Genomic DNA, 12,621 nt, shown 5'->3' with positions numbered 1-12,621 from the left:
GAAGACGAATTTTGTAAACGGAATGGCTACGCTAATAATTACAAAAACTTAAGAGGAGTACATTACAATTTTTGAAACATTAGAATCAAAATTAAAAGAGAAGTAAAATTTCATAGGAGTAAACTGTATTTTTTTTCAAAAGAAGGATGATAGAGACCCAATTATTTTGCTCAACTTTAGACCAACTTTTGCCTTATTTTTTAATTTAAAAAAAAAAAAAAAAAGTGTGAAGCAATAATAGTTTTTTGGTCCAACTTTTATTTGGTATTTCTTCAAAAAAATAAAAAATGTCTTTTTCTTGGTCTTTTTTTGGTCCTTCAATTTCTAACACGTCACCCTTTGGTGATGAGTCAAGTCTGCCACGTCACAAAAGTTTTGGTGACGTATGAATTTTTGACATGTCACCCAAAAAAATAATTTTTTTCCCGAATTTATTTATTTTTATAACTTCATTATAAAAATAATAATAATAATAATAACAAAAAAATATTGTCAGAGTTTCAAATCCCAAATCCTCATACCTACAAATTTTTGATCATCAATACCAATTACACAGCTTTCAGGAAAACAAAAGTGTTGAAAATAACAAAATGCTTTTTGACGTCATGACATTAGATATAAGAAAAACTATAATTATCATGATTATTGGCGGCTTGCAGTGCTTCGGAGCTCATCCCCAACAAGCCTCGCTTCTCCTTCCTGCATCACAGTTCCCACTTTCATTCAATTCAACTGTTTTTGCCTTCTAAAGCATAATATATAGAATTAAGTATGACCCAGAAATTTGTTTTGTTTTTATATATTCCGACCAATTCAGGAGACCCAAACAGATCAAGTATACTGATCAAATATTTCCTATTTATGAACAAACAAATAGATCAAACCAACTTTCACAAAAAATATCCCATAAGCTCAATAACACAATCAAACAACGTCAAAAGCAGAAAACCCAATCCATAGAAGAACACAAGCTCAAATAAATTTACTAAAAGAAAGACCTAATTGACCGGCAACATTGGAGCTTTAATCAATGGAATGGCCCGAGTGGGGCAGAGAATCAAGCAAAAATCAATGCACAAAAAGAGAAAATTGGAGAGGGTGGAAGGGAGAGAAACCCAAGAGTGTGAAAGAGAACAAAAATCAACAAGAGATCGAGGAGATTCACACCTTTAAGCAAGCCCACACGTTTTTAGGTACTTCAGCAGCGGAGGGTTGTTGTTCGGCGGTGACGTTCGGCAGAGGAGAGAGCGAGAGAGACCGCCGAAGAGGGAGAGACAATGACGGAGAGGGAGAAACTGAGATGAAGAACAGAAGAAGAGAAGAAGAAGAAGAAAGGAGGGGAAGAAAGGATGACGGCATGCTGGGAGAAGAAGGGATCGAGGAAGAAAAAAAGATCGAAAACCATCACGGTCGTGTGCCCACGAATCCATTGGTGACATGTGGGGGGGGGGGGGGGGGTGGGGGGGTACTGTGCGTGTGTGTGGGGAATTAGACGTCGCAAATTTTGGTGAGGTGCTGTCGTGGCACATCACCAAATTAGCCCATTTTAAAATTTAAAATTTTCCTAATAAACAAAATATTAACACTTTTCGTTAGTTAGTAACGTGTCACCATTTGACATGTCACAATTATATTTTTATTTCATTTATTTAGGTTACCTTTCTCATGCCTGAAGTACTCTCCCCCGTTCATTTTTTTTAATGATTAGCCAACATTTGAGATGTTACTAATTTAGTGACGTGTGATTCTTCATGCATCACTAATGACGTATGAACAATCACACGTCACAAATGGAATAAAAAGAAATTAAAATTCATTCAGTGATGTGTGAACATTTGCACGTCACTAATGAAATTTGTATTTTTATTATTTTTTAAAAAAACAAACATAAAATAAAAAAGAAAGTTAAAAAAAAATTAAAATTCATTTAGTGATGTGTCATTGTTCACACGTCACCCAAAAAAAAAATAATAGTAAAGGGAGAAGTGACGTGTGAAAAATTAACACGTCACTAAAGTAGTGACGTGTGAAAAAATGTTACTGTAAACACATCACTAAATCTTGAGTTTTTGGTAGTTAACGCAGCTTACGATTGACAAGCAATGCCGTGACAAAAAGAATCATTTTAATGATTTAATTAATACTTTAATATTTTTTCTAACGTGAGGATTTAAATTATTTTTTAATAAGTAAAGTCTAAGAAATGGAATATTTAATTTCAATGGGAAGGAAATTATGAAATTAGGATTCAAACTCAAAATTTATCCAAAAAACTTAAACTTATAGAAAAAGATAAATTTAATCTCATGAAACTCTAAAAACTAGAAAATAAAAATAGAGAATATTTGCTCTGTTCTGAGCAAAGTCTTCATAATAACTTCTATTTCCTATGCGTTCTTATCAATTCACAAAGCAACAAACCTTACATTTTGGTAATTTTTGGAGATTCTGTAATGAGTTTCCTATATATGGTTAAACTAAGCTTCATAAAAAAGCTTCAATACTCACTTGGTGTTTCATGTTTGTGTAATCAAGTAAGATTATGGTAAATTTTAAGTGCTTTTGATATTGTATAGGGCTTTCCTATTAGTTTTAATTTATTATACAATCATTTAGTACAACTACTGATATGAAAGTCTCTAACAAATTAACAAGACTCACATCATTGTAAATTCAGGCTAAAAGCTATAACGACATATATTATGATATAGCCTAGTTTAACCAATAAAATTTAGTTGTCATTAATAGAAAATGCGCATATTAGCATCAACGAATCACCTGCAATGTCTCTGTTGTAGTTGAAAGATCTGCAGGTGATCTTGGTGGAGAAGAGAAGAAAGGCTTGGGTGGGATTTGTAAGGAATCGAGGCTTCCTTCCAGCATGTTCACAACTTTACTCATTGGTGGTCGGTTTGAGGGGTCAGTTTGTATGCACCACAACCACAAACTCACTATTATCATCTTTCTTGCTCTTTCTTGATCCTCGTCATTCATAACACCCTCCAATCCAAGTTCTTCATCTAGTTCAAGACGCTTGTAAATCCAATGTGGAAAAAATAATTCACTACTACGATCAACCCTGATATCAATATTCTTTCTCCCCCCAATCATTTCTGAAACCATCATTCCGCAACTATAAACATCTGACTTATGAGAAACCCCCCCAATATTTCTACAAACTAGTTCTAGAGCTACATATCCTATAGTTCCTCTTGCACCCAACATGGATATGATACTCTATTCTTTCGAGCATATTTTTGCAAGGCCAAAATCAGAAAATTTTGGGCAAAAATTCTCATCCAAAAGCATGTTATGAGGTTTTATGTCAAAATGCAAGATTCGTGTATTGCAACCTCTATGTAAATACTCTAGTCCACGAGCAATGCCAAGTGCAATCTTGTATATAGTCTCCCATTCCAATTGACAATTACCCTTGGAGCGATTTTCTTTGTATATGAACTTCTCGAGAGAGCCGTTAGGCATAAACTCATAGATAAGAGTTCTTTTAGAACCCTCAAAGCAAAAGCCCAGAAGAGTGACAATGTTGACATGAGAGGTCCTACTAATGCTTGCAACCTCGTTAATGAATTCCTCTCCATTACCTTTTGGTTCTTTCAAAACCTTCATTGCCACAAGAGAACCATCTTGTAACTTTCCTTTGTAGACACCACTAAAGCCCCCTTCTCCTAATTTATTTCTAAAGAAGTTGGTCATTTTCTTGATATCTGAATAACTGTATCTTCTAAAGGCAAGAGGTCCATTGTTCCTTAAAAAGGCCTCAACACTCTTGTGGTTTTGACTTTCCTTCTTCCGAAAACAAATAATTTTACTTGATGAGAGCTTTCTCTTGAAGCAGCAGCATATTGTAACCATTAAAACTCCAATTCCAGCCGATAAAGTGACTGTATCAAATAATAGAAAATTATGAAATTAAGTGGTGCATAAATCAAAATAATTCAAACTAGATATTGAGGGTGATCTAAACCTTGATAAAATCACATATTTTGTTGTGTTACCAACTGAAAATGAAGAAGAAAATTATAAGGATGATCTAGCATCCAGTACCTTAAGCAGAATAAAGGAGTTTACTTTTGATTGATAGCGAGTAGTGGGCCTCTAAATAAAATCATAAATTATGAAAATTTATCTGTCACCAGCCATAGGGACCAAAAAAAAATGTCATAAGACGTACGACTCAACACAAGTTGAAAGATAAGGGAAAAAGCTAAAAAAATAAGAGGGTTTTACTTTGAATATAGCAGTATAATAATTCTTTTATTGCATTAAACAATACTCCAATTTGGTGCCATGCAGAGATTACCAAAACTAATAGTAGAACCTTATATCATTGCACGAAATAATAGTCAAGGATTTGATAAATAGCCACAGTACCCCACGGAAGTGGTGAAAAGGGATCAAGCTGCTATTTATGTGTTGAAGAAACCATAGATCACCTCAGATGCAATAATTCATGTAAGCTATTCAAGCAAGCATCTTAACGTTAATATCAACAAGAAATTCAATTGAAGAAGTATCTTACCTATTGCTATAATTACCTTTAGTCCCCGTCTGCTGTTAGCTGCATGTAAAGCTGTAGAGAAATATTAGTTTTAGTTGAAGTAATAAAACATTTAAGTGAAAGACAAACACAACCAAATTGACATGCTTTGCGTTATACATATGTGTGAGTGTAAAATGATACAATTCCACATTAGAAATATGTAAGAAGTGTGAGTAGTAATTAATATAACATGATTGCGTCCAAACCCATAGGCCTAAGCTTTTGGGTTTGAATGATGTCTCAACATGTTATGATATAAGTTTTTTTTTAAAAGACTCCCCAAAGTATCAATCTTCTTAACTAACAAGTATCAGAGCTGATGGAGCGAGGACAAAAGTGCGTGACGCGGGTAAAAATCACATAGCTCACAACCACACATGAGGGGGGGATCGTTGAGTGTACATTTGTAAGTGTAACATCGGAAAGATGTAACATGTGGTTAATATAGCATGGTTAAGTCAAAACCCATAAGCTTAAGCTTTTGGATTGAGTCACGTCTCAACATACTATATTATTGTTTCATTAAAAGACTCTCAGTCTCAAATACCAATCTCCTTAATAGTTCGAAATCTCAATAGTATTTAACAAAGGTCTGTGAAGATAACTCCACATATATCTCAAAAAGATTCATAATAAGAAAGTTAATTCTATTTCAAATAATCTAAAGGGAGCTGAATTTAATTCAACTAAAACTAGTGCTGGCATTGTATAACATTTAACTAAAAGGTGAATACGTAAGATGTGTGAGTAGTTAATATAGCATGATTGTGTCCAAACACATAGCCCTAAACTTTTGCATTGAGTACTGTCTCAACATGCTATAATATGGGTTTTTAAAAAAAGACTCCTCAAAATATCAATTTCCTTAATAAGTGGTATCAGAGCTGATGGAATAAGGACAAAAGTGTGTGACGTGGGCAAAACTGACATAACTTACAACCACACGAGGAGAAGATTGTTGAGTGTACATGTGTGAGTATAACATTGGAAAGACGTTAGAAGTGTAAGTGGTTAATATAGCATAGTTGAGTCCAAACTCATAGGGTAAAGCTTTTGGGTTGAGTGCAATCTCAACATACTATATTATTGGCTCACTAAAATACTGTCAAAAGTATGAATGTCCTTAATAGTTCGAAATCCCAATAGTGTTTAACAAAGATATGTGAAGGTAACTCCACATCTATTTGAGAGATGAAAATGAATTCTACTCCAAATAACCTAAAGGGAGCTGTATGTAAATCAACTAAAACTAGTGCTAGCATTGTGCAACATTCTCAAGTAGTAGCATTCTCTTAGCAATCAAAAGACAAAGACAATGCTACTTGAAAATGTTAAGTAGCATTTCTTTGGTTGTTTAGTAAAAGACATTTATTTAAATAATAATAATAATAATAATAATAATAATAATAAAAAAGAGAGAAAAAGAAAATATATGGCCAATTTATACTTTATGACTAGATTAAATTTTCTTAATATATAAGGTGAAGAAAAGACTGATGACTGAACAATGGGCTCGAATAACATACTATTTTCGAAAATTCACAATCTCAGATTATTATTATTATTATTATTTTTTAATTCGACAATGCATTGGCACATTTCTTTGCTTGCTCTTATGAGAGGGGAGTGAAATTATAAGATATATAGAATTTGTTTCATAAGATAATTTAACATAATTTTATGGAACAAGTATTTAGGGGGTGTTTGACAAACCCTACTCCACCATTTTTCCTTTGTCATTGTAGCCGACGTCAGGGACAAAGCCATAGATTCTAATGGGGAGAGGCCAAAAAAATTATATATGAAATGATTTATAAAATCAATTTTTAAACCGAAAAAATAATACAAGCAATATTTGAAATAAAGATTATTAAGTTCATAATCAAGTAATACTAAAGGCAAAATTAAAAGCAATGCTATGGCCCATGGGTACAAGATGTTTACAATGAGACGTGGCATGCATGTTCATGTTGCTTAAAATATTCAGAACAAATTTGAGTGTAGCTGGACATGAATTTGCGTATAGGGGTGGTTTTCAGACATATGGTGATTGATGTGAAAGCTAGACGTGAATCTTGAGTGTTTGGGTGGGTTTCCTCGTAATTTTAACTGGTTCGACATCAAGAAAGGTGGGTTCAACTCCAGGCTCCAGCTCTTGCAGAAACTGGAGTTCATAAAAAGGTGAAAAGATCGAGAAACTAGTTTTGACTTTTCTTTTGGTGAAAAGATCAGAAAATGTGAGCTTGCATCTAGTTGCAGGCAAACATGTTCGTCTATCTCCTTCATTTTTCAAATTCTCAAAGAATCTGGTTGCAAATTAGTTTGCACTTTGCGGCGTAAGTCCCTGCTCATCTCTCGAATTCAAAATTTTTTCTAATGGGTAGGGTCAATAAGTTTACAATCAAAATTTATCTTCGCTTTTTGCGGCCTAAGTCCCAACTCATCTCTTTAATTCAAAATTTTTTCTAATGGGTAGGGTCAATAAGTTTACAATCAAAATTTATCTTCGCTTTTTGCGGCCTAAGTCCCGACTCATCTCTTTAATTCAAAATTTTTTCTAATGGGTAGGGTCAATAAGTTTACAATCAAAATTTATCTTGTAAACCCCTTTCCTGCTTTCTCCGCTTTTTGCGGTGTAAGTCCCGACTCATCTCTCTAATTCAAAATTTTTTCTAATGGGTAGGGTCAATAAGTTTACAATCAAAATTTATCTCCGCTTTTTGCGGCCTAAGTCCCGACTCATCTCTTTAATTCAAAATTTTTTCTAATGGGTAGGGTCAATAAGTTTACAATCAAAATTTACCTTGTAAACCCCTGTCCTGCTTTCTCCGCTTTTTGCGGTGTAAGTCCCGACTCATCTCTCTAATTCAAAATTTTTTCTAATGGGTAGGGTCAATAAGTTTACAATCAAAATTTATCTCTGCTTTTTGCGGCCTAAGTCCCGACTCATCTCTTTAATTCAAAATTTTTTCTAATGGGTAGGGTCAATAAGTTTATAATCACAATTTACCTTTTAAACCCCTTTCCTGCTTTCTCCGCTTTTTGCGGTGTAAGTCCCGACTCATCTCTCTAATTCAAAATTTTTTCTAATAGGTAGGGTCAATAAGTTTACAATCAAAATTTATCTCCGCTTTTTGCAGCCTAAGTCCCGACTCATCTCTTTAATTCAAAATTTTTTCAAATGGGTAGGGTCAATAAGTTTACAATCAAAATTTACCTTGTAAACCCCTTTCCAGCTTTCTCCACTTTGTTTATATATATATATATATATATATATATATATCTTGTAAAAAAAATTCTTAGCTCGGCTGACGTGAATTGATGTAAAAAAAAAATGAAAAAGTGACAAAATATATATATATATATATATATATATATATATATATTGTAATAATTTTTTAATTTGAATAATAATAAAAAGTAAATTATGTGATATAAAACATAAAAATGTGAAAATATTTTGATTTTGATTTTTTTAGTATTTAAAAAAATATTTTAAATATTTTTTTTAATATTTTGTAGTATCTTCTAAGGCTTAAGCTTCATTTATTTTTTTATTACTATTTAAATAATAAAAAAAAAAACACTACAACTTAAAATTTTTCTTTTTTTCAATACAACTTTTTTATTTTCTATATTAATTATTACACTCATTTTTTTCTTCACCAAACATGACCAGTGTTGTTTGCCAAACATACTCCTAATGTCATTGTAAGTCCAGTTTATGAACCATCTCTCATATTCAGCTCCATTGTTATTTCTCCCATTACCTTTTATCTATCCTGTGTAGGATCAATTAATGCATGTTTGTTGAATAGGGGATGATTAACTTGGTAGAATGGTAGTAAATTAATTATCTTTTTTACTGGTTCAAGGCTAGAAGCCTAGAACCTCATTAATTCAACCCAAATTAGTTAAACGGAAAAAAGCCTAATCCAAGAAAGTGAAAAGTGAGAAGAGACGAGAGCATAGCATACCTTTCGTTTCAATCGGACATGTATTATTAGATTGCCGTTGGTCACGGCAAAAGCAGACAAACTGCCCGGTGGAGTTAGAACCGCATACCCCACCTGATGCCTCACACGCCGTACAGGCAATCCCCAATGCATTGCTGTAATAGTCCACCTCAAAACCGGCCTTTATCCATTGCTTGACGAACTGCCGGGGCTCCACCCTGAGGGTCGTGAAGAAGAGCACTAGCACTACTCCGGAGAATTGGAACCTGGATAGTGTTTTTGCAAAAGAATGTAAGTTCTGTATGTAATTGGACGCTCAAGGGGGATTGGTCTACCAAGTAATAAGAATTATTTTTCCCATCGGCACTAGCTCCTTCGCTGCAATTAAATCTATTTTGGAATAGAATGTCGTCCTTTTGAGAATCACAGCCGTAGAATATAGTTATGTTTTGATCGGTTGAAGCGTAGTCAAACAAATCGTCATTCAAGATGGTATCTTGGTACTTTGGAGCACAAGGATCAACCAAGAGGTCCGACCTTGCAATGGTAAAGGTTGGAGAAGATGTGTTGATGTTTAGCACGCGGAAGTCTAGACCTTCAATTCCGATAACAGGGTATTCATCATCAGTTTCGTTGCAACTGAGCTCGTGCCCTTGATTACCGCAATATTCAGGTCGGGTACCTCCCCAGAAAGGGAACGTAATGTTGACGCCACCACAGGCATGCGTACGGTTGCAGACCTCAAAAGGATCATCTTCGTCGCAGTAAGATGGCGGTAGTATTGTTAAGAAGAATGATGATGATGATGGAAGAAAGAGAGAGATGGAAATCCATTGTTTAGAAGATCAAGAGATCAGAGATGAGTTATGTTGAATGGCGTGAGAGATCAGAGATGGGCGGGTTTTGTCATGTTGACCATTAGTTTTAACTTTGACTGAGAAAGGTAACATTGACTTGGACAGTAACTCCCTCACTAGAAAGTTCGCAATAAAATGGCTGAAGGTGAGGTTACGAAAAACACACTAGAGTCCAATCGAGGAATTTTGGCCCCTTTGGAAATTTTTATTTTAATATTAATAAAAAATGATTTATGTGATTTACATTTTTTGTAAGAGAAATGTGAAAAGGGTTTTTTAGTAATAATAAAATATCATTAAATATATATTTTTTTTGGAAACAAAAAAGATATTGGAGAAATAAAAAGATGAGATGAATGTTTTGCCAAGTACACTTCCTTTACCACCTCATGTGTATGCTCAAATTTTTTTTTGGTGAGATTTAATATTTGAAATATTTTAATTAAATGAGAGTGAATAATAGAATCAATGTTTAAACTCAAGACCTTTAGTTCTGATATTATGAAAAAAAATAAAAATAAAATAATATTAAAATAAAAATAAAATAGAGACAAATAATTTTTGTTTAATCTTTTGAGATAAATAGTAATTTAACATTTTTATTAAAATGGTAAGGGCCAGTGGCCCTAACACATTTTAATTATTATTATTTTTAATATATATAATATATTATAAAATCGGTTATTGGATACTCAATTATTAACTGCTTTTGTCAATCCATATAAACAATAACTGCAACTAGCTTAAGTAGTCATCTAATAATTTAGCTGTGATTATTTTCGGTTAAACCGTTAACAATTTTTAACGGTTATTAGCGGTTTATTTTTTATTTCAATCCCTATATAATTTTTTTTTTCAATTATTTACCTTACCACATGCCTAGAGTCAGAGTCGTCAGACCACTCCCGGATTTTCATGTTTTAGTCTTATTTAAATGATATATAGAAAGAAAAATGGAGTTTTTTCTTTGCTCTACCATTTATCGATGCGGCCCAAATCCCTTGCAAGCCTATCACCCCTTGGAGCCATATTATTCTAATCCTACCCATTTGACTAGTCGAGTCCAGGCCTGCCCAGAGGAGTTGAAAAAAGAAAACATGAGAGCACTCTTAACTCAAACATGCAAGCAAATTTGCCGTCGATTTGCACAAAAAACCAATCTCTTGAGAAACTATTTGCTTTATAAGCCTTTTACTTTGAAAAAAAAAAAATCTCTTGAGAGAGTCCCATATGAGAAGAAAACGCTTAAATGTTTTAGTCACCTTCAAGGATAAATTGTTGATAGTTGTGTTGAAGGGCTAATTTTGCAGCAAAAAGAGCTGCAAGTGCTTCACCATCATTTATGTACGTCACAAGCAAGACCCAAAGTGGCTTCAGCGAAGAGAATGAACCCAGCAGAGGAAGTAGCTATTGCTGCTAAGGTTGAGAGAGAATATTTCTAATGCTTTCATCAAAGTTTACTTAATTTGATTTAGGGGGAATTGTTTTGAGAGAAGCAGAACATTGGGGGAGGAGTTGCTATGGATGACTGAGTTTTTGGTCTGCCAAATTTTGGTCAAGAATAAGGGAAGCAAAAAGTTGGAAGTGGTGTTTGCAATTGGCCTCTATGTTGAGTGAAAAAGAAGGTCTAATAATAAATTTAATCCAATCAATTATAGAAAGATCTTCAAAACTCAAAGTGTCCAAAGACCAAGGGGGATAACTTCCAAATAACACACCAAAAAAAAAAAAAAAAAAAAAAAAAAAAACAAACAAAAAAACAAAAAACAAAAAATGGCAAGTTAGAAAGAGATGTTCATAAGTTTTTGGAGAGGACAAAGAGAGTTTTGGTCTTCCCCAAGGCTAAAATTGATCCTTTGATGAATTTTGAGTTTCCAAAAAATGTATATATATATATATATATCCAGTCCTTCTCGAGATGGGGGATTGGGTAGGAGGAGTGTATGAGATTTTAAGCGAAGAAAACGGATCCAAAAAAGAAGCTAAAAAAAAAATTATACATTAAAAAAAAAAAAAGGGTAATTACCTTTTCCCCTATCAACTACAAAGCATTGTCACTTTGTCCCTATAAACTGACAATCCTACTATGGACAAAAATGGGATAGAAAATTTTAAGATGGCATGTGGGACGCACATGACGGGTTAAACGTCTAAGTAAACGCCTTTGACTGACGAAATGGGGTTTTGAGCACAAAATAGTAGTTTGATAGGGTCGGGCAGTAGAATTGTCAGTTCATGAGGGCAAAGTAACAATGCGTTGTAGTTAATGGGAAAAAAAGGTAATTACCAAGACAAAAAAAAAAGGCACAAATAAAAGTATTTCTTCCCAAAAAGTGGAGAAAAGAGATGGTCTTTCTCCCTTTTCCTCTCCCAAAAAGCAGACCCACCAGGCCAATCGATAGGAAATAGTAAAATTAATTATTTAATTAATATTTTAACTCTCTCTTCACGTGTATGGTTCAAACTTCTCTTGAAGAAAGGAGATGAATTATAAAGACAGAGTATAAACTTAAACTTTTACTCTTAATATTCTAACAATTACAACCTACATTGTCCCTTGATGGTGGTTAAAATCTATATATTTTTCATATTACATTGATAATAAAATATTCTCCATTTAGGGTTGATTGTAATCAAATCTTAGAGATTTGATACCATATTTTATATTCTCCCACCTAACATAGTTTTTTCATAAACAGAGAGAGCTTTCTACTATAAACATCATTCAAGTTAATGAGAATACAATGTGTTAAAAATAGTAAAGATAAAACAGAAATTGAAATGCCCATAAGGTATGTTACAATGTTGTTTACCTCATAAGGGTTACAACAACTATTTTTCCAATATACAATGGAGCCCATAAATCATCTACTGTTTAGTTGCATTTTGCACAAACCAAACTAAACCCAAACGCCTTCAGATTTTTTTTATTATAGCAAGAGATAGATACTCAAATTTAAAATACAGAAGGTGTTTGAGAGAAAACAGAAGAAGAGAGAATTTTCTGTGTTGAAAAACTAGATTGTATTGAACTATTTGTAATTTAGTAGTGTTAAAGATAGCAGTTATTTATGTATTTTCACTAACGTCACTTAATTTTGAAATTAACAGTAATAAACTGTAAATCCAATAGCCATATAACGTTAATCCAATAGTCATAAACTACTAACTAACATTAACAAATCTTGTCTTAATTTCATTATATTTGATCATCACATTTCAACAAATACTTAATTCTGACCATTAG

The 12,621-nt window shown here is 33.2% G+C and overlaps 2 pseudogenes; both read right to left on the bottom strand.

Moving 5' to 3' along the window:
* Positions 1 to 2,766: 2,766 nt before the first annotated feature.
* Positions 2,767 to 4,571, bottom strand: LOC148584437 (rust resistance kinase Lr10 pseudogene; annotated as a pseudogene).
* On the bottom strand, positions 3,238 to 9,351 carry LOC132185310 (LEAF RUST 10 DISEASE-RESISTANCE LOCUS RECEPTOR-LIKE PROTEIN KINASE-like 2.5; annotated as a pseudogene).
* Between the last annotated feature and the right edge of the window lie 3,270 nt (positions 9,352 to 12,621).

This window comes from Corylus avellana, chromosome 7 (assembly GCF_965113065.1).
Source record: "Corylus avellana chromosome 7, dhCorAvel1.hap1.2, whole genome shotgun sequence".
Taxonomy (NCBI): Eukaryota; Viridiplantae; Streptophyta; class Magnoliopsida; order Fagales; family Betulaceae; genus Corylus; species Corylus avellana.
This window is presented reverse-complemented; position numbering and strand designations above follow the sequence as displayed.